Source organism: Portunus trituberculatus, chromosome 41 (genome assembly GCF_017591435.1).
Source record: "Portunus trituberculatus isolate SZX2019 chromosome 41, ASM1759143v1, whole genome shotgun sequence".
Classification (NCBI taxonomy): domain Eukaryota; kingdom Metazoa; phylum Arthropoda; class Malacostraca; order Decapoda; family Portunidae; genus Portunus; species Portunus trituberculatus.
In genome coordinates, this window is record NC_059295.1 from 39449916 (window position 1) to 39472415 (window position 22500).

A 22500-nucleotide genomic window follows, 5' to 3' on the forward strand; every position below is an offset into this window, starting at 1 on the left:
TTTCTTTGGTTTTATTCTTTTTGATCTCTTCTTTTCCACTCTGTTCTTTTCACCTTATCCTCCTTTCTTCCTTCTTTTCCTCTTATTCTCTTTTCTGTCTCTGTCTCTCTCTCTCTCTCTCTCTCTCTCTCTCTCTCTCTCTCTCTCTCTCTCTCTCTCTCTCTCTCTCTCTCTCTCTCTCTCTCTCTCTGAACGAAGAATTGCATGTAAGAAAATTTCCGTTCAACTTACGACAGGTAACAAATATAACGAAATGTCTTCAATAAATACAGTTTGAAAAATAATTCATCTTTTTAAGCATTACCTTACGTTGGTTTAATACAGTACAATATTTTGACTCGTAATATATATCGTGGATTATGTGTGAATGCTTAGTTATCCAATTTCATGAGGAGTAAGTGTGGTCCTTGCATATGTTAGTCCAGCGTTATCAGACAGTGTAATAACAGCATTCAGAGTAAGCTGCTCCTGTTCACGGTCCGAGTGTAGGTTGGGCTTCCTCACTCGGGGCAATGGTTTCCTAGCGGGTGGGCTTTGAGGTAGGAGGTGCCACAAAAAGTATCCCCTTTAGCCCATAAATTCCCGTGAAAAGCCCACATGGTATAAAGAAAAAGATTTATAAAGTACCTGATCTTGCAACCTGTGTCCCCCCATCCAAGATTAGCACCATGGTATTGTCGCAGGTGTTGCCGCGAAGAATGCCATTACCACATCAGGTAGTTAGAGACAAGTGATGCTCCATGGTATATTATTACTGGAGAGAATTGAATAATATTAGCAGTGGTAGAAGAAGTAGTCGGAAAGTGCAGTAGTAGTGGTAGTAGTAGTAGTAATAGTAGTAGTGGTAGTAGTAGTAGAACAACAACAACAATAACAACAACAACAGAGAGAGAGAGAGAGAGAGACAGAGACAGAGAAAGAGAGAGATGTTTGTGACCCGGCTCAGCCTCTTAGCACGTACTTGAGGAGGGATTGTGGCTCTCCTCACCTTTTCTCTCTCTCTCTCTCTCTCTCTCTCTCTCTCTCTCTCTCTCTCTCTCTCTCTCTCTCTCTCTCTCATTTTTCTTCAGTTTCTTCTTGTTCTTGTTCTTCCTTTTCTTATTGCTGCCACTACTACTACTACTGCTGCTGCAAAAACAACTATACTACTACTACTACTACTACTACTACTACTACTACTATTGCAAAAACAAATATACTACTACTACTACTACAACTACTACTACTACTACTAATAATAATAATAATAATAATAATAATAATAATAATAATAATAATAATAATAATGATAATAATAATAATAATAATACAAAAACTACTACTACTACTACTACTACTACTACTACTACTACTACTATTACTACTACTACCATCACCCACGTCACCCTCTCCACCACCACCATCACCACAAAAGAAAGATATAATGAAAAAAGTTATTTACTTAAGAGTGGCGGAAATTTTACACAGTGAGGACACATAAAAAAAAAACTCTATGACACGATTCCCTAAAATGAAGAAAAACAAAAGAAAAGAAAAAGAAAAAGAAGACAAGAAGGCACTGCGAGAAAATAGGGACAGAGGAAAGGGAGGGGAGGAGAGGAAAGGAAAAGAGAAGGGGAAGGGAAAGAATGGGAAGGGAAGGGAAGGGGAAGAGGAGGGAGAGGAAAGGGAAGGGAATGGCACTGGGGAGCTTGATGTACATGGTGAAAATAGTCTGCAATTGAAATATTTACAGAAAGCAAAGGTGGGGCCATTGTGAGGCTCTGAGGAGGGACTGGCCTTGATTGTATTACTTCTACAGTGTGTGTGTGTGTGTGTGTGTGTGTGTGTGTGTGTGTGTGTAATTCACCTCGGTCGCCTCCTGGTCACCCAGCCAGCCTTCCCCGTTACGGAGCGAGCTCAGAGCTCATAGACTGATCTTCGGGTAGGACTGAGACCACAACACACTCCACACACCAGGAAAGCGAGACCACAACCCCTCGAGTTACATCCCGTACCTATTTACTGCTAGCTGAACGGGGGTCACACATTAAGAGGCTTGCCCATTTGCCTCGCCGCTTCCCAGGACTCGGACCCGGCCCTCTCGATTGTGAGTCGCGCGTGCTAACCACTACACTACGCGGTTTGAGTGTGTGTGTGTAATTCACTGTTTGATATGCTGCAGTCTCTGACGAGACAGCCAGACGTTACCCTACGGAACGAGCTCAGAGCTCATTATTTCCGATCTTCGGATAGGCCTGAGACCAGGCACACACCACACACCAGGACAAGGTCACAACTCCTCGATTTACATCCCGTACCTACTCACTGCTAGGTGAACAGGGGCTACACGTGAAAGGAGACACACCCAAATATCTCCACCCGGCCGGGGAATCGAACCCCGGTTCTCTGGCTTGTGAAGCCAGCGCTCTAATCACTGAGCTACCGGGCCGTGTGTGTGTGTGTGTGTGTGTGTGTGTGTGTGTGTGTGTGTGTGTGTGTGTGTGTGTGTGTGTGTGTGTGTGTGTGTGTGTGTGTGTGTGTGAGAGAGAGAGAGAGAGAGAGAGAGAGAGAGAGAGAGAAGAGAGAGAAATTGTTACGTTGAATTTAGTAACATATAATTACGTCAGTGTTTATTTATTGACATTTATTCTCCTTCTCCTCCTCCTCCTACTCCTCCTCCTCCTCCTCCTCCTCCTCCTCCTCCTCCTCCTCCTCCTCCTCCTCCTCCTCCTCCTCTTCCTCCTCTTCCTTCTTATCCTCCCTGGCTCTTGAGAAACGAAAGCCTTACAAATCACTGGGCCAACTACTATATACCCATACATATTTAGAGAGAGAGAGAGAGAGAGAGAGAGAGAGAGAGAGAAGATATCGTATAAAGGTCTGTATATTTTCATCGCTTTCAATATTTTCTCGTCAAAGAAAAAAAAACTCCCAACTTCTTTGTTTGTGTGATAGAGAAGAAAATTTTCTTAATGTTCTTTTCTTCTTTGTGTTTTTTCTCTGACACTTTCATTTATTCCATCGTCTTTCTTTAAATTGTTTTTGTTTTAATTCCTTTATCATTAACTTTTTTTTTCTCCATCATCATCTTATTCTTTTCTCCGTTCCTAATTGTTTTTTTCATAATCTCTCTCTCTCTTTCTCTCTCTCTCTCTCTCTCTCTCTCTCTCTCTCTCTCTCTCTCTCTCTCTCTCTCTCTCTCTCTCTCATATCCTATTTCTTTTTATTCTCTTTATTCTCTCTCCGCAAATATTCTTAACTCATCTTTCTCTTCAATCACTTTTAATTCCGTCTTGCACTCATCCGTTGCTCACGTCTTGAATCTCCATCCTATCGTTAATAATTTCTTCTTTTTTATTCTCTTTAAAATGTTCATCTCCATTACTCGATACAAATGCATTCATTCCCTTGTACTGTTATTCCTTCTGCCAGTGGTTGTGTCTCAGTTCCTCTGTGTTTCCCTGACTTCCCCTTATACTGCATGTGTCTGTGTGCTGGTTTGTTGGCAGGGCTTATCGTTGGATTAGTCATAGTCCTCTTGTTAGTTATAGCTCACAGTCAGGAGGAAGGTGGATATGTAGGTAGCTGGTGGTTCACTGATAGAGTATTGAACAAATGTATAGAGAAGAAAGATGAGGAAGTTTGTAGCAAAGGTGAATATTTTATTTGTTGCTGTAAGATGATTTGATCTATAAGCCCCGCCGTCTCTTCTCTGTCTCATTTCCGAATGTCAACTGATTGGTGTAGTAAGAATGTTCTTGCTGCTTTCCTATGTAAGGTATTTTCAGTTACCTTATCATGTGCATTTGAATTAAGTTGATTTGTGGATATATATATATATATATATATATATATATATATATATATATATATATATATATATATATATATATATATATATATATATATATATATATATATATATATATATATATATATATATATATATATATATATATATATATATATATATATATATATATATATATATATATATATATATATATATATATATATATATATATATATATATATATATATATATATATATATATATATATATATATATATATATATATATATATATATATATATATATATATATATATATATATATATATATATATATATATAATACCGATATTATACTTTTCAAAAAATTGTGTATACAAATTACATATTTACATATTTGCATCAATACTACGGTCAACACGGATGAGTCTTCCAGCATCGAGTGTTGAGTCATTTCACTGTGTTTGCATACATTATATATTTTTCATTCATATTTCTCACAGATAGTTTATTATTTTGCTTATTCCTATCCAGCTTAGGAAAAGGCTGTGTGATTAAAGTTATTGAAATATATCAAATATCATAAAAAAAAGCTTTGTTCTGCAACGGCCAGATGTATGGTCAAAGAGGAAAGGAGACAGTGGCGGTGCACGTTGATCACTTAAGCTACAGGGATTTTAGATGGTATTAACTCTTCCATCACTATGATCGTCCCTTGCTGACATTCAGAGCAGAGAAGGGGAATGTTTGCATTCATACGCATTGAAAAAGATATTGGGAGGCGTGCAAAGATGGGAAAATAGATTGTTGGGTAATACAGTAAGGTATGACAAGGAGTACCACAAGGGGATCTGTGATTTGAGAAGAGCCTGCGTTCCTACAAGAACGGCGACTGAGCAGAGTGGAGATAAAAAGAAAATAAAAGATAGAGACAGGCGTAAGAAAGGCTGGCAAAGGATGATATCGTCTTTTTTTCAGCTACAATACGATAAGAAAAAATAAAGGAAAATTCTGATAAAAGTAGCTGTGAACAAATTTGGATACGTTTTTTTTTTTTTAAGTATAAGATTATGTATATATGTGCCGAATAATTTGTGCCGTAAAATTGATATGTTGTAGACTCTATTCAACTTCCTATTTGTCTTTTGCATGCCTTATAATCTGTCTGTCTGTCTGCCCTGTCTCCACGAACCCAGCCACATGAATATTCTAATCTCTTGTCCTGCCATATTTCAATTGATAGTCTAGACCAGAGAATATATGTTATAACGCGGGTTGCTTTATCTCCATAACATCAAAGCAAAGCCCTTATATGGTCTGCTGCACATAACAGGAAGTGTTCATTATGATATGCTAATTACAAGTGGTTTGTATAGCTAATCACACACATAGAAACGCACACACACACACACACACACACACACACACACACACACACACACACACACACACACACACACACACACACACACACACACACACACACACACACACACACACACACACACACACACACACACACACACACACACACACACACACACACACACACACACACAGTTTGAGTGAAGAAGTGGTGTCAGCAACGAGTGGGCATGGTTTTAAAGAAAAATTGGATAATTGTAGATATGGAGACGGGGCCACACGAGTATAAAGCCCAGGCCCTGTAAAACTACAACTAGGTAAATACAACTAGGTAAATACACACACACACACACACACACACACACACACACACACACACACACACACACACACACACACACACACCGCGTAGTGTAGTGGTTAGCACGCTCGACTTACAATCGAGAGGGTCAGGTTCGAATCCCGAAAACGGCGAGACAAATGGGCAAGCCTCTTAATGTGTGGCCCCTGTTCACCTAGCAGTAAATAGGTACGGATGTAACTCGAGGGGTTGTGGCCTCGCTTTCCCGGTGTGTGGAGTGTGATGTGGTCTCAGTCCTACCCGAAGATCGGTCTACGAGCTCTGAGCTCGCTCCGTAATGGGGAAGACTGGCTGGGTGACCAGCAGACGACCGAGGTGAATTACACGCAGGAAGAGCAAGAGAACTGGTGGGATAGTGTGAGGAGGAGGAGAAGGAGGAGGAGAAGGAAGAAGAGAAAGAGGAGGAAGAATGAGAATGGAGAAACGGAGTGAATGTCTTCTCTTTGTTGAGTTGTACTAACAGAAAGCCTTTGCATGTTACTTTTTGTGTGTGTGTGCGTGTGAAAGCGTGTGCGGAGATGACGCAGGCAAGCATACGCACACACAAACACTAACACACACACACGCACACACGCACACACACACACACACACACACACACACACACACACACACACACACACACACACACACACACACACACACACACACACACACACACACACACACAACTGTTCTTCTTGCCTGTCTAGTTTTCTTGGTATATTTTCATTCTCTTTCTCTCTCTCTCTCTCTCTCTCTCTCTCTCTCTCTCTCTCTCTCTCTCTCTCTCTCTCTCTCTCTCTCTCTCTCTCTCTCTCTCTCTCTCTCTCTCTCTCTCTCTCTCTCTCTCTCTCTCTCTCACACACACACACACACACACACACACACACACACACACACACACACACACCGAATGGATTAGTTGGCTTGAGTCTGGCCTGGGATTCGTTCACACAAAACGCTCGGTTGAATTATTCACTGCGAGGTTCATTGTCAGTGCGAATGAGGCTCTGTTTGCACGGGACCCTTGCATTGCACCCCACCCGTCTCTCTCTCTCTCTCTCTCTCTCTCTCTCTCTCTCTCTCTCTCTCTCTCTCTCTCTCTCTCTCTCTCTCTCTCTCTCTCTCTCTCTCTCTCTCTCTCTCTCTCTCTCTCTCTCTCTCTCTCTCTCTCTCTCTCTCTCTCTCTCTCTCTCTCTCTCTCTCTCTCTCTCTCTCTCTCTCTCTCTCTCTCTCTCTCTCTCTCTCTCTCTCTCTCTCTCTCTCTCTCTCTCTCTCTCTCTCTCTCTGAAATTCTAACTTATTTGCATTTTATTTATATTTTTCCAGCTTTTTCCCCGTTTTCTTGTCCTCTTCGTTTTCCTCCTCGTTCTCTTCCTCCTTGTCATCATAACTGTCGTTGTCCTCACTTTCCTCCTTTTCCTCCTCGATGTTTTACTTGTCTTTTTTTCCACGTTCTTCTATCTTCCCCATCGTTCGGTTATTCCTTTTCCTCCTCCTTCTCTTTTTCTTCCTCCTCCTCTTCCTCGTCCTCCTCCTCCTCGTCCTCCTCCTCCCTCCTCCTCCTCCTCCTCCTCCTCCTCCTCTTCTTCCTCCTACTCCTCCTCGTCCTCCTCGTTCACCTTTTACCACCGATGTTCCTTCGAGCATACCTGCCTCCTCTGTTTTGGGTCAAGATATGCACATGATATTTGGAGTTTTCACAAGAGAGCCGCTGGAGGCTGGAGAGGAGAGTTTCCAGGCGATGGTCTACGCTGAGAGGGAGCGTGTAAGTCGTGGCGCTCCTTACACACCTCTCGCGACGGTTTGCCACGCTTGGAAAGAGAAGCAGAGTTAAGTGAATGAATGTATGTTGTGATTTTGGGCCGCGTAAGGGAAGTGCCGCCTCCTTATGTTCCGCCAGCTACCAGACTCCCGCTTGCCTCCACTCTCTGTGCTATGTGTGTAAGCGGCTCGCAACACTGTGTCTTTATGCCCACCTGGCTGTGTGCTTACCCGGATTCTTGGTTTCACCGTCTTAGTGTGGTGTTTTTTTTCCTCTGTGTGTGTGTGTGTGTGTGTGTGTGTGTGTGTGTGTGTGTGTGTGTGTGTGTGTGTGTGTGTGTGTGTGTGTGTGTGTCTTGTCAGTGACTTAACGTTACTTACTTTCTTCCAGCCTTACTTTTCCATATGTATTGGTTCCAGTGCTATTAACATTGATGATATTAATAACACAAACACTTCAGCATAGCACTTTTACTGCTACTACTAATTGATGATGAAGATGATGAAGATGATGATGATAATTTTAATAGTAACATAAAAAAAACAACAATAGTAACAACTAGAGCCGCAGCAGCAGTCGCAACAACAACAACAATAACAACAACAAACAGCAACAACAACATTAACAAGAACAACAACAACAACAGCAACAACAACAACAACAACAACAACAACAACAACAACAACAACAACAACAACAACAACAACAACAACAACAACAACAACAATAACAACAACAACAAGAGAGAGAGAGAGAGAGAGAGAGAGAGAGAGAGAGATGGAAAACATGAGCGACGAAGAGAAAGAGAGGGGGAGAGACCGTGGGTAGGTAGGGATTGAGGAGAGAGGGAGGGAGGAAGAGAAAAGCAGAGGTGGCTCACTAAAGGCCTGACGCTCCACCCCAACAAAGCATCTCATTAGAAGGCGCAACCTTAAGCTTTACAGGTAAAGAGGGAGATCATCACCTGAGGGACGGAGGCACGGGAGGCGAGGGAGACAAGAGCAGGAGGCAAATGGAGAGAAAAGACTGGAACAAGGAAAGGAAAAAAAAAAAAAAAGGAGGAAGCAGGGAGGAGGAATGTACAAAATTATAGAGAAGTGTAAAGATAGAGGATGGAACAAAAACCAGAAAAAAAAACACAAAAGAACACAGAGAAGTAGGGAGGAAGAATGTACAAGACTAGCAAAGAGTATGAAGATAAAACATGGAACAATTAACCTGGAAAAAAAGGGGAAAGGAACAAGGGAAAAGGAATATACTAGATTAGGAAGGAGTGTTAACAAAATTAATGGAAAAAGAAACCGAAAAAAAACGAAGAAGGCAGAAGGGAGGAGGAATGTGCAAGATTAGGAAGGAGTGTGAAGATAAAGAAGGGAACAATGAGAGTAAAAAGAAGGAAGGAAGGATGGAAGGAGGAGAACAGATATATACATGGATAGAGAGGAATGTGAACGTAAGGGATGGAACAAGGAAAAGAAAAAAAGAAGGAAGGAAGGAAGAGGGGAGAAATGTACAATATTAGAGAGAGAGGTGTGAAGGTAAAGGATCGAGAAAGGAAAGGAAAATAAGGATGACTGAATGAAGAAGGGAATAATATGTAAGTAGAAAAGGAGCGTGAAAATAAGAAGGAAGTGAATTGGATAGTAAGACACAGTAAAAAGGAGAAAAGAAGAGTTAAATGAAAGGGAGTAGGCATAGGCAGAAAATATTAATAAATAATACTAAGACATACCCAATTGATAAAAAGAAGAAAGGGAAAATGATAAATAGAAAGAATGAAGAGGAAAACTTAGAAGAAAACGTTTAAATGTAGAAAAGGATGAAAGGAGGATAAAATACATTACCATGGAGATAGAAGAGAGAGAGAACAAGAGGTGGAAGGGAAGGAGAAACAAAGGAAGAGATGAAAAGAAGAGCGAAATGATGCTTAAGGAAAGAGTTAAGAGAAGTAAAAGGATGAAAGAGAAAAATAGAAATGAGGAAGACGAAAAAATGTGAAGTTAGTGTCTCGGATCTCGTCTCTCTCTCTCTCTCTCTCTCTCTCTCTCTCTCTCTCTCTCTCTCTCTCTCTCTCTCTCTCTCTCTCTCTCTCTCTCTCTCTCTCTCTCTCTCTCTCTCTCTCTCTCTCTCTCTCTCTCTACGTAATTTCGTTAATGCTCACTCTTTATTTTAACCATCCTTTACCTCTTCATCTTCCTCTCCTCTCCGTGCTCTTTCATTGTCCTGCTCTCATTATCGTTTTTTTTTTAGCTTTACTCCTCCTCTTCCTAACCCTCCTCCTCCTCCTCCTCCTCCTCCTCCTCCTCCTCCTCCTCCTCCTCCTCATCCTCCTCCTTTACTTAATCCCACTTTTAATCGAGAGACAAATGTTATCAAGAATTTTATCCCACGAGCGAGTATCCTTTAGGTATTGAGCGTTTTCTAATAGTTTCCCCTTTCAATTCCTGGGGTGGAGCTTCACTTTGCGTTTTCTCTGATTATTCTCGCTCATTTCACTTCCTCTCTTTTTAACTCGATGACAATGATGATGATGGTGATGATGATGATGTTGGTGATGATGGTGTCTTTTCTTGTTGTTTGTGATGGTGATGTTGGTTAAATTGGTTGTGGTGGTTACGGAAAAGCTATTTTTTGCTCTAAATCTTTACATGTGTGTCAGTTGCAAGTTTAAGCCAAGCAGACAGGAGAGGCAGCAGCAATAACAACCGAACAGGTAAACAATCACAAATCGCATTCCCTTTTTCCTCTCTGTTCCCTTTATGAAGACACAAATGAGAATGCTAATCAACGCATGGGAAGTGTTGTTGTTGCTGTTGTTGTTGTTATTATTGTTGTTTGGTGTTGTTGTTGTTGTTGTCAGAGTCGTCGTCGTTCTCGTTGTTGTTGTTGTTGTTGATGTTGCTGCTGCTAGTGTTGTTGTTGTTGTTGTCATAGCAGTCATTATTATTTTTGTAGTTGTCATTGTTGTAGTTGTTGCTGCTGCTGCTATTACTGCTCATACTGTTGCTGGTGGTGGTGGTGGTGGTGCTACTGCTGCTGCTACTAATGCTTCTTTTTAATTAAAGATAGGAAAACTGGCCAAGTGAAACTAAAACGAACAAACAATAAGGCGCCAGCCCTAAAAAGAGTGAGGAGAGTTAGCCAAAGGAGTGGGATTGATGCCTTGAAAACTCCAACTTAAATTAATTCTTATCACAAGAAGATGGAAATGCAGAATCAGGCAGTGAGTTTCTAAAGGTCTGAATGTTTGAGAGTATTGGTTAACTCTTGCGTTAGAGAGATAAGCAAAATAGGAGTGAGAGGAAGGAAAATGCATTGTCAAGTGAGGACGCGTTAGAAAGGAAGGCATGCAGTTACCCAGATCAGAAGAAAAATTTGCATGAAAATGGTATTAGGACACGGCAAGACATGCAACATTTTGACGGTGACAAAGACTGTAAAGATTCTACCTTATTTGTGACTATGACAATGGAATATAGTTTCATACCATATAGTTCCTCCTTCATCTCAAAATTCTCCGTTACAAATACTACTACTTATACCTTTATTACATACATTGTTGTTAGGATTGTAGTAACTATCAATAAAGCAGCAGGAGTCGGAATGCAGCCAGCCGGACGAGGCCTCTCGGGCATCACCTGGTTTCCGGCGATATCACTGTATTCTTATCGTGGCGAGAGGTGGTGGCTTTGGTTTCCTTCCACGTCGAGAGTTCACAAAGCTTTGATTCTCTCTCTCTCTCTCTCTCACTCTCTCTCTCTCTCTCTCTCTCTCTCTCTCTCTCTCTCTCTCTCTCTCTCTCTCTCTCTCTCTCTCTCTCTCTCTCTCTCTCTCTCTCTCTCTCTCTCACACACACACACACACACATTTTAGTATAAAAGGAAGATATGTTTATTTTTTTATTCAAAACATTTTTTTTACCGAAGATTATTGTTTGAGAAACACTTTAGGTACATTTCCGAACACCAACACTCTATTGACTCACAAACACACACACACACACACACACACACACACACACACACACACACACACACACACACGGTAGCTCAGTGGTTAGAGCGCTGGCTTCACAAGCCAGAGGACCGGGGTTCGATTAACCGGCCGGGTGGAGATATTTGGGTGTGTCTCCTTTCACGTGTAGCCTCTGTTCACCTAGCAGTGAGTAGGTACGGGATGTAAATCGAGGAGTTGTGACCTTGTTGTCCCGGTGTGTGGTGTGTGCCTGGTCTCAGGTCTATCCGAAGATCGGAAATAATGAGCTCTGAGCTCGTTCCGTAGGGTAACGTCTGGCTGTCTCGTCAGAGACTGCAGCAGATCAAACAGTGAAACACACACACACACACACACACACACACACACACACCGGTAGCTCAGTGGTTAGAGCGCTGGCTTCACAAGCCAGAGGACCGGGGTTCGATTCCCCAGCCGGGTGGAGATATTTGGGTGTGTCTCCTTTCACGTGTAGCCCCTGTTCACCTAGCAGTGAGTAGGTACGGGATGTAAATCGAGGAGTTGTGACCTTGTTGTCCCGGTGTGTTGTGTGTGCCTGGTCTCAGACCTATCCAAAGATCGGAAATAATGAGCTCTGAGCTCGTTCCGTAGGGTAACGTCTGGCTGTCTCGTCAGAGACAGCAGCAGATCAAACAGTGAAACACACATACACACACACACACACAAAAAAAAAAAAAAAAAAAATGAATAAATAAGTGAAATAAAAAATAGATAAATAGATCAAATAAAATATGTAAATCAATAAATAAATAAACCAAAACAAACACACACACACACACACACACACACACACACTATTATTATTATTTACACACACACAAACACCTCGAACAGAATAGTAGAATTTTATATCCTCCACCGTATTGAGCCATGACGTCATCAAACACACATTCCTACCAGTGGTGTAGGACTCTTATGCTGCGGTGTACTTGTAAGGTGGATGCGTGTTTCGAAGAGAGATGCCATAAGAATGTGGAGTGATGGAGTGAGAGAGTGTGGAAGGAGTAGTTTCGGCATTAGAAGTGTGTGTGTGTGTGTGTGTGTGTGTGTGTGTGTGTGTGTGTGTGTGTGTGTGTGTGTGTGTGTGTGTGTGTGTGTGTGTGGGGATAGTATTGGAGCACAGAAAGAGATGAAAAATTAATATAATGCATGATAGATTAACATGTGACTGAATATGTGTTAGTGTACGAGTAAGGGAGAAATGAATGAAGATTGGAAGTCACTGTGCAATGTACGTGTTAAATAATTGATTACAACAATCTCAACTATTATTAAAATATCTCAATGAAAAAAAAATGATATACCCTTATGACAATGTAAAAGCAAAAAAAAACAGCAGTGAAAAAGAATGCCATTAATATTACGTACCCTTTGAAAATAACGAAAAGAAATTAACGGAGAGAGAGAGAGAGAGAGAGAGAGAGAGAGAGAGAGAGAGAGAGAGAGAGAAAGGAAATTTAGAACTAGCCTAGAAAAAGAAACCATAAGTGAAGGATGTATGAGTGAGAGTAGTGGTGGGTTGGGATGATGAGAGAGGGAGCGGAGAGAGGAAAAGAGCGAGGGACTGGGAGCAGGAAGAAGGGGATGGGAAAGGTAGGGGACAGGAAAAAAGGTAAGAGGAAGGAGAGGGGACAGCGGTGAGGGGGGGGAGAAGGGAGCGCGACAGGTGAGGGACGCAATATCAAGTATGGCTGCTGGGGTGGATATTGGGTAAGTTAGTTTAGTTGAGAGAGAGAGAGAGAGAGAGAGAGAGAGAGAGAGAGAGAGAGGTAGTACATTATATATGCGAAGATTTAAATAGTAGTAGTAGTACTAGCACTAGTAGTAGTACTAGTAGTAGTAGTAGTAGTAGTAGTAGTAGTAGTAGTAGTAGTAGTAGTAGTAGTAGTAGTTGTTGTTGTTGTTGTTGTTGTTGTAGTAGTAGTAATAGTAATAGTAGTAGTAGAAATAGTAGTAGTAATAGCAGTACTGGTAGTAGAAGTAGTAGTAGTAGTAGTAGTAGTAGTAGTAGTAGTAGTAGTAGTAGTTGTTGTTGTTGTTGTTGTTGTTGTTGTTCTCGTAGTAGTAATAGTAATAGTAGTAATAGCAGTAGTAATAGTAGTAATAGTAGTAGTAATAGTAGTAATAGTAGTAGTAATAGTAGTAATAGTAGTAGTAGTAGTAGCAGTAGTAGTAGTTGTTGTTGTTGTTGTTGTTGTTGTTGTTATTGTAGTAGATATAATAGTAATAGAAGTAGTAGTAGTAGTAATGGATAATTTTGTAATAATAGTAGCAGTAGCAGCAGTAGTTGTAGTAGTTGTAGTAGAAGTGGAGTAGTAGTAGTAGTAGTAGTAGTAGTAGTAGTAGTAGTAGTAGTAGTAGTAGTAGTAGTAGTGGTGGTGGTGGTGGTGATGGTAGTAGTAGCAGTAGAAGTAGTAGTAGTAGCAGTAGTAAAAGAATCAGAAGTAGCAGTACCAGGAGCAGTAGCAGTTGTAGTGTATCTAGCTGTGTGCTGTGCAATGTCCTTCATAACACTGAAGCTGAAGAAGCCTGGAAGTTATGTACTCTCTGCCCTGTGTTTTGCTCCAGCCAAGGACACAGAAGCCAATAAGCTATGTCGATTACCATTCCGGGACTCGAAAAATATCAGTAGCAGAGAGAGTGGCCTCGGGACCATTCCATTTGAACACAACGCGTGCAGACATCACAGGTATGCCCCATCGCATTTATTTTATTACCTACTCTGTCATGCGTAAGAGATGCGTCACATAACACTTGCTCTATGACAGACGCGTGACCACCTCACCCGTTGTTTTTCAATGTATAAAAGTTTTTATCAAATACATATAAATAACGTAAATATTTTGAATATTTATAAAGAAATATAAACACATGTAAATAAAAATTGCGGTTAATTGTAAATGTTAGGAATTATTCCGTGTCTTCTCTGGCGTATTCACTGTATATATATATATATATATATATATATATATATATATATATATATATATATATATATATATATATATATATATATATATATATATATATATATATATATATATATATATATATATATATATATATATATATATATATATATATATATATATATATATATATATATATATATATATATATATATATATATATATATATATATATATATATATATATATATATATATATGGAATTGCTTTTTGTTCTTACTGCGTAACCTTTTATTCTTGCTCATTGTTTTAATTTGGATCTATATAAACGGCAAAGTGTATACATGGATAAAAAAACAAAAGAGAGAGAGAGAGAGAGAGAGAGAGAGAGAGAGAGAGAGAGAGAGAGAGAGAGAGAACATGAAAGTGCGCGTTGTTTCCTTTTCTACATTACAGAAATATTGATATATCTGTAGCAGAAATTGATCCTAAAAATATTTCAAATGCTTATTATATAAATTTTTAATCAGTAAAGGTGAAGGCACTTGACACAAGCCTCCCCGTGCTGCCCAGGAGTATTTTTTTAAGTGAAACGTGGTTCGGTGATACCTTGGAGTGTATTTTTCAAAAATAGTGCGCCAAATTTCTCGAGGCCTTATCATATTCTTGTTGCAGAAGCTTGAGATCGATTCTGGTTTTAGCATTTTATCAATATTCGTAAAATGAATACTGATGATGATATAAACACTAAAATAAACAAAATGCCACAGCAGTGGCTAGTACATAATCGTCGATGATCAAATTTGTATTATTTTTTTTTTTATGTAATAGGGGAAAGCTTGCCAAGGACGACATAATGAAAGAAAGGAAAAGGTTCACATAGAATGTCAGTCCCCGCACAGGACCGTGGGAGTAAATTTACTGATATGATAATGAAGATAATAAAGATGATAATAAAAACTGAAAACAAAATTGGAATAATGATAGTAATAATAATAATGATAATAATAACAATAATAATAATATTAATAATAATAATGTTAATAATAATAATAATAATGATAATAATAATGGTAAAAATGATAATAATAATAATAATAATAATAATAATAATAATAATAATAATAATAATAATAATAATAATAATAATAATGATAATAATAATAATAATAATAATAATAATAATAATAATAATAATAGAAATAATAATAAAAATATTAATAATTATAATAACAACAATAATTAATGAATATTCCATTACAATTCCTAACAACAAGCGAAAAAGAAAGGAAAGAGAAAAATATATGATCTAAACATTTTGACTGTATTTTCTTTGTATCATATATTCATTCCGTCCTACCTTTAAGGAATGCTCGTGGAGGAACTTTCTTTAGGTTGTCGAAGAGAGTATGAGCGAGCGAGAGAGAGAGAGAGAGAGAGAGAGAGAGAGAGAGAGAGAGAGAGAGAGAGAGAGAGAGAGAGAGAGAGAGAGAGAGGAGGGGGAGAGGAGGGGATACAAAAAAATAATGAGGTTGAGTTTAAGGTCAAAAGGTGAAGGTGCTCCTCGGGGCCCGGGTCATTAGCAGGTCATCAGGTACTTTCCTCCACAGGTAAGCGCCACTAATGAGCCCTCTACCTCACACACACCTGGATAATCAAAAATATTATGAAGGCAACTTGCTTTGGCTTCACCGCCTTTATAATTCCATACACTATCTTTTTATCATACTTTATTCATTTTCACTTATTTCCTTCTCCTTTTCTGACACCCCCACACATTATCGTATCTTCTTGTTTATTCCTTTGCTTATCCATCGTTCCTTTACCCTTTTTTCTTGTTCATTGTCTCCATTTTTATGCACTTTTGTATATTATTGTCCTTTCTCACACTTTCTTCTACTTCCTTTTCTACACATTCACATAGTACCTTCTCCTGTACTTTATTTCATTTCTTCTTTTCTCATACATTTGTCATTCTTCTTCCTACACCAATTCAATTATTTATTTTCTTTTTTTTCGTTCTTTCTTTAGTCTCCTTTTTTTTACCATACACTTCTTCTTCTTCTTCTTCTTCTTCTTCTTCTTCTTCTTCTTCTTCTTCTTCTTCTTCTGTTGGCGTTTCCCATTATCATAAACGTATACTGTATCAATTCTTTCTCTTTTATCTTTATTGTTGCCTCTCAAACAGTCCCATTTACATCCATATACTTTGTTATTTTCCACGTTTTTTTTTTCTCTAATCCCTCTTTTCTTTTTAATTCTTCATCTCCAGTGCGTTCTTTTTGTCTACAAGCCCATATAATGTTACAAGTCACTCTTACGCATGTTTTTATCCTACACTCTCCTTTCCTTTTGCTTATAATCATCCTCTTCCTTTCTCAGACGCCCAAATAATATTCCTTCTTCATCCACGTCGTTATTCTTCTCCCTCCTCCCCCTCCATCTCTCTCTCTCTCTCTCTCTCTCTCTCTCTCTCTCTCTCTCTCTCTCTCTCTCTCTCTCTCTCTGTCTCAGCAATAGATTAATAACTAAATATCTTCAGGAAACATAACTGCAAATGGCCCAACAACACTTGGCGACACCTGTAGATGTAATTACGGTAAAGCCTAAGCAAAGATTAATATTTAAGCTGCCACAGTTTTCCCTTGTTAACATTCAGAGTTGCTTATGAATGTATTAGATTTATATTAGGTTAGGTTAGTTTATATCAGATTAAGTTATTTCAGCTGAAGTTTAATTGAGTTGGGTTATTCTGATTTAAGTTTAGTTAGATTACCGTTGATTAGATTAGTTTATCAATCATTGACTACTCTTAGACGTTTCTCCTACAACCAAATCTAAACATTATAATAACTCAAATGTTTTTTTTATCATCGATGTACTGAAGAAGATTCGTTACAGCTTTCCTAGTGCTGTGTGAACATTATCTCTCTCTCTCTCTCTCTCTCTCTCTCTCTCTCTCTCTCTCTCTCTCTCTCTCTCATCTTGGGAGCTATTATCGACTTTCAATAGCGATAAATTAAGGTTGGTTTTCCGCCTAGGGACAGTATGGAAAGCAGCTTCCGCGTTACTCATGCCAGACAGCCCTGCGTGTGTTTGTCACCGTGTGTGTGTGTGTGTGTGTGTGTGTGTGTGTGTGTGTGTGTGTGTGTGTGTGTGTGTGTGTGTGTGGCGTTGCTGGTGATATTCGTGTCTTTATGTTGAAATGTAGTTGATGGAGTCGTTTCTCTTCCTCTCTCTTCTTATCTTCCTCTACCTCTTGTTTCTCATCTTCCTTTTCCTCCTTTTCCTCCTCATTCTCTTTCTGTTTCCTCTTCTGGATGAATAGGTAGATAGAAGGAAAAGAAACTGACAAAGAGATAAGAAAAAAAATAAACATTATATATACATTTATATGTGTTATCCTTTTCTTCTTCCTCTTATTCATCTTCCTCCTCCACCTCCTCCTCCCTCTCCTCCTCCTCTTCTTCCTCCTCCACCTCCTCCTCCTCCTCCTCCTCCTCCTCCTCCTCTTCCTCCTCCTCTCCTCCTCCACTTCTTCCTCCTCCCCATCCCTCCCTCCCATCTTCGTCCCTTCCTTCTCATCCTCCTCGTTAATGGAACCATCAGACATATTTGTGCACGGCTAGGTGGCGTTCTCCGTAACTAAGAGAGAGAGAGAGAGAGAGAGAGAGAGAGAGAGAGAGAGAGAGAGAGATGCAAAAGGGAAGGGAGCAAAAGCCATCGCGGTTGAGTGACGGAAAAATTGGGTGAGAGGGAAGGGGAATGCACGCAGGAAATGGTCAGATAAATAATAGAAAAGGGAAAAACAGCATGAGATGGGGAGAAGGAAAACGGGGCAGGGAATGAGTGGCCGTAAAGAACCTGTACGAATTAAAAGTGGATTCTAAAATGGGTAAACTACAGCATTTAAGGGAAAACGGAGGTGTGTGTGTGTGTGTGTGTGTGTGTGTGTGTGTGTGTGTGTGTGTGTGTGTGTGTGTGAGAGAGAGAGAGAGAGAGAGAGAGAGAGAGAGAGAGAGAGAGAGAGAGAAGTTTATATTTGTTTTACTTTTTCCTTTCTCTCTCTCTCTCTCTCTCTCTCTCTCTCTCTCTCTCTCTCTCTCTCTCTCTCTCTCTCTCTCTCTATCTATCTATCTATCTATCTATCTATCTATCTTTATCTCTATCTTTCTCTGTCTATCTATCTATCTATATTTATTTATCTCTATCTCTCTCTATGTCGATACCTATATTTTGATTCCTACTATATATCAAACACACACACACACACACACACACACACACACACACACACACGCCTGGTAGCTCATTGGTTAGAGCGCTGGCTTCACAAGCCAGAGGACCGGGGTTCGATTCCCCGGCCGGGTGGAGATATTTGGGTGTGTCTCCTTTCACGTGTAGCCCCTGTTCACCTAGCAGTGAGTAGGTACGGGATGTAAATCGAGGAGTTGTGACCTTGCTGTCCCGGTGTGTGGTGTGTGCCTGGTCTCAAACCTATCCGAAGATCGGAAATAATGAGCTCTGAGCTCGTTCCGTAGGGTAACGTCTGGCTGTCTCGTCAGAGACTGCAGCAGATCAAACAGTGAACACACACACACACACACACACACACACACACACACAGACTAGTCGTTCCCTATCATTGTTTTACCTTGCAATCGCTTTTTATCCTCACACAGGGGAAGACAAGGAGAGACAAGGGAAGGAGAGGGAAGGAAAGGGAAAGGAAGGGAAGAGAAGGGAAGGGAAGGGAAGGGAGGTGAGGCGTGTGGTGACAGGACAGGGTATTGGATTCCCCTCAGAGGTGGCGTGTAATCCGACAAGCCGTAAAGGGAGTCGATCATAATTCTCGAAGGGAAAGAGAATCGGCTCCAGAGAGAAAACAAATCGAATCCTCTTTTGTGCGAGCGATGAACCTCGAACGACGGAGCATAATGCGCTTCCCGCCTTCCTTATTGTTTTCCTCTGCCTTATTGTTTTTGTCTTCACCGTTGACGCGGACGAGAGAGAAGAGCTGGAGGAGTAGGAGGAGGAGGTAGTGGTTATGGTGGAAAGAGGCAGGAAGAGAAGGAAAGCGAAAAACATTTTAGGGATGAAGAGCGAGATAAGGAGAACGAGATAGTGTAGAGAATGGAATGCAAAGAAAAGTGAAAGGTAGGCTGGAGTGAAATGAAAGGGAAAGGAATATGTGGAGAAGTGAATGGAGAGTGAAAAGAGATGAAGAGAGGCGAAGAGTAGTGTCCAAGCACGCGATAAAGGAGAGGTGGCTGGAGGGTTGAGAGAGGGAGAAACGAGGGACTATTCAGAAGTGATCATGAAAGGCAGGAGGGTTGTGATGTCTGTGTGGATAGATAGACGAGAAGGGATGCCGTAGGTTGCATTGGTGTTTTGGTATAAAAATAGTAAGGAAGTAGTTCTAACAGTACTGTACTCCGCTTCATCAAATCTGTTAAAGTCTTTTCACGTTATAAGAGAACTTTTGGATCATGTTAAGATTAGCGAACCCTCCAGCTCTCCTCGTTTCCCGGCTCCCCATTCGCAGTTCTTTCACTCGACTGACATGACGTGTGATTCAAAGTAATGATAACCAAGTAATGATTACCAAGCTTAAAGTTAAGGTTTTGTTAGGTTAGGTTAAAGTTAGGCATAGATTAGTTTCTGTTAATATATTTTCATTCGCACGTCATGTCAGCTGAGTGAAGGAGCTGCGAAGGGGAAGCCGGAAAACGAGGAGAGCTGGAGGGTTTGCTAATCTTGACATGATCCAAACTTTTCAACATTCCTACTGATTGATGGTCTTGCTATTTCAATGGTCTATGTATGTTTATATTTCTTTTTTTTTTTCTTTTTAATGCCAGTTTTTAATTATACAATGGCAAATTTTCTTTATTTTATTATTGAGATTTGTTTAGTGTTGCGTAATGATTAGGTAAGGTAAGGGAATTAAAGGAACATTATTTTTATGCACGTTTCAAAAAAGGATCTACAGCAAGAATAACATGAAGGTCTTAGTCAGCGGCGATTTTACCAAGTTAGAAAGTGTTCAGGTGAAATAAAAACATCAATGACAAACTTGATGGAACAATGCACAATAGTAAGAGGGGTAACTGTAATCATTATTATTGTTATTATAATGATGACAAAGAAATTGCAAAATAATAATAATGATATGATAATAATAATAATGATAATAATAATAATAATGATAATAATAATAATAATGACAAAAATAATAATAATAAAAGTAAAAATAATAATAATAATAATAATAATAATAATAATAATAATAATAATAATAATAATAATAATAATAATGACAATGATAATAATAAACATGATAACAATAATAATAACAAGTCTTTTCTTTCCAGGTGAGTGAGGTTGAGTGAATGAGAAGCAGCTTCTCGGGTGTTCAGCTCTCCCAGCCTCAGGTAACACGTAGCAGGTCAGGCAAGGCAACACTTTGTCCTCCATCACATTCAAGATTTCGTGTCCAAATCAGATGCCTGGGACTCGATAGAACATGCATTACCATCACGAAAATTTCATTGTTTTATTTTTTTAGTAATAGTAAAAGTAACAGTAGTTTTTTCCCCGTCATTCCAAAAGTCAATCAACCATTCCCGTCAATAAAGTGCATTAAAGTGTGGCATGTTGGCGTCAAACACATTTCAGAATGAATATATTGTTGACAAATCAAAAAATAAGGATTTGTCAAGGCAATCATAAACTGTCAATCATTGCATGGGCTCGTGGCTGTGTGTGTGTCCGTATCATGTGTCCCTGGTATCATGATGAAGGTTACCAACACAAGGCAATTTGAAATAGAATTACAGAAATTAATAACTCGTCATAAGTTGTAGTCGCTTACAAATGTACACTGACAATATTTCAAGTATTAATTAATCAAAATATTTTGTGGTTATCACTATATGATATTTCAAGAAAAGTCACCATTATTTTACAGTGTTGTCATTATTTAATTGGATAACTACTGATTCACCATTATCTCATCATTAGTTATATCGATAGGATGTGTCGTCTATTACACTTGTTTATCAAAAATATCCTTATTAAGATTAGTGTCATTTAAATTTAGTTGTTTTGATCCTTTCACACCGTGAAATCATTTTGAGACTGACTACATGTCTTCTGATTTTATCAGCATACACATTAATATTCATACTATCATATGGAACCAATATCTAATGTTCGTAATATGAATGTATCTAACTTGGATTAATTTTGTTATTAGGTTTTCATTTAGGAAAAATTTGACTGATTCACAATCTGACCAGGTTGCCATTATTGTCTGCTTGTGCCACACACTCTTGGAAACAATCTTAACACTTCGTATATATTTTACTTCAGTTACAAAATATACCATACTTAATGAGTTTTGAAGCATTTTATCACATAGTAATATGTTCATGTTTATTAAGTATTTTATATTTTAGTTCTAAAATTAATATTTCCTTTTGATCATCTATCAGTTTGTTGCTAAAACTTCTAAACCAATTTCCTGCATCACATTTTTCTCGTATTTTTTTTCCCTTGAAGACTTAATTAAAATCTATATAAATGTATCTTTCAATTTACTCAGTAACTTTCGATTTTTCTTTTTTTTCCGGATATCGTCGCGATATTTACTTTGAAATCCTTTTCATGGTTTTAATGCTTCACGTAAATATTCATATGTTGTTTTTCTGAGAATATCCTTACTGCTTTATGTATATTTCCGTTGACCGAAGTGTTTTCATATCATTTCATCACAGACCAAATCCATTCCGAGACAGTTTCCCATCTTTTTTTTCAATATTCCTTAAAGATCTTCAGGCTTTCACATGTCAGACATTATCTATAACATTACTTTAGTCACTGTAGTGCTGGAAATATCTGCTGTGTTTGTTGATCAATACTATATGTCGCTCCAAATAGTCTGCAAGCGCAGCGTCTCGTGCACTTGTCTATCATCATATAACGTCTTCTGTTAACCTTTCGCCTCATTGTAGATGGCTTCAAACTGTTAAATAGTTGATGAAGTTAATGCAGAAGTAAAGTGAGGTTTTATTTTTCTCTTCATATAAAACTGTAAAGTACCTCGTTCCTACACAAATATAAAGGTGAAAAAGAATATTAGATAGCAATGAAAAATCGACAACAAGCAATGAAAACTTAAAAAAGATTAACACTGGAGAATAGTTATCTTACTGTGACGAAATAAAAATTCGCTCCAGGAACATGAAAACTTGAAGCGTGTTCTGCGTGTTGCGAGGAAGTGAAGTAGTGGTCATACCTCCTCGCTATACCCACACTCCTGAACTAGT

General features: G+C 39.1%; 1 protein-coding gene across 1 annotated transcript in view; it reads left to right on the forward strand.

The window, feature by feature from the left end:
• The window catches only part of LOC123516425 (muscarinic acetylcholine receptor gar-2-like), a 333883-nt gene that overhangs the window by 171086 nt on the left and 140297 nt on the right, over positions 1 to 22500 (forward strand). The window lies entirely within an intron of this gene.